The sequence below is a fragment of the Buceros rhinoceros genome, unplaced genomic scaffold, assembly GCF_000710305.1.
Source record: "Buceros rhinoceros silvestris isolate BGI_N320 unplaced genomic scaffold, ASM71030v1 scaffold22436, whole genome shotgun sequence".
NCBI lineage: Eukaryota > Metazoa > Chordata > Aves > Bucerotiformes > Bucerotidae > Buceros > Buceros rhinoceros.
In genome coordinates, this window is record NW_010418391.1 from 3,557 (window position 1) to 4,025 (window position 469).

The window sequence follows — 469 nt, forward strand, 5'->3', positions numbered from 1 at the left end:
GCATTTTCCTGCATTTGCTAATTGCCCTGGTTTATTACGTTTAATCACCTGTGTGTTGGGGACAACCATACTTTTGTAAATCATGGGCTATTTTGATTATTATCTGAAAAACTGATGAAGTATTGCTAAGGTTATTATCTTCAGCGTCACCTGTAAGAAAAGCTGTTTTTAAAAAGTCGACTTTTCCGTACAGAGCTGTAAAATAAATCTTACCTTCTCTGGTCTAGAATAAATGCTGCTCAGGAAACAGACTTTTACCTAGTTTTGGTGGAGGCTCCTGTCTTTTGGTTCATAGTTTATGCTAAAATCTCCCCCAACCATCTAGCCCCAAACAGTGGGGAGAAGCCAGAGTGTTTTGCTATGGCAGGAGTAGAAGAGTCAAGGTCATCTGCTAGAATATTACTCCCTTTGCTCTGAACACTGCGGAATGGTAACTTTGACGTGTCACCGCAGTAGAAGTCCTTGACGC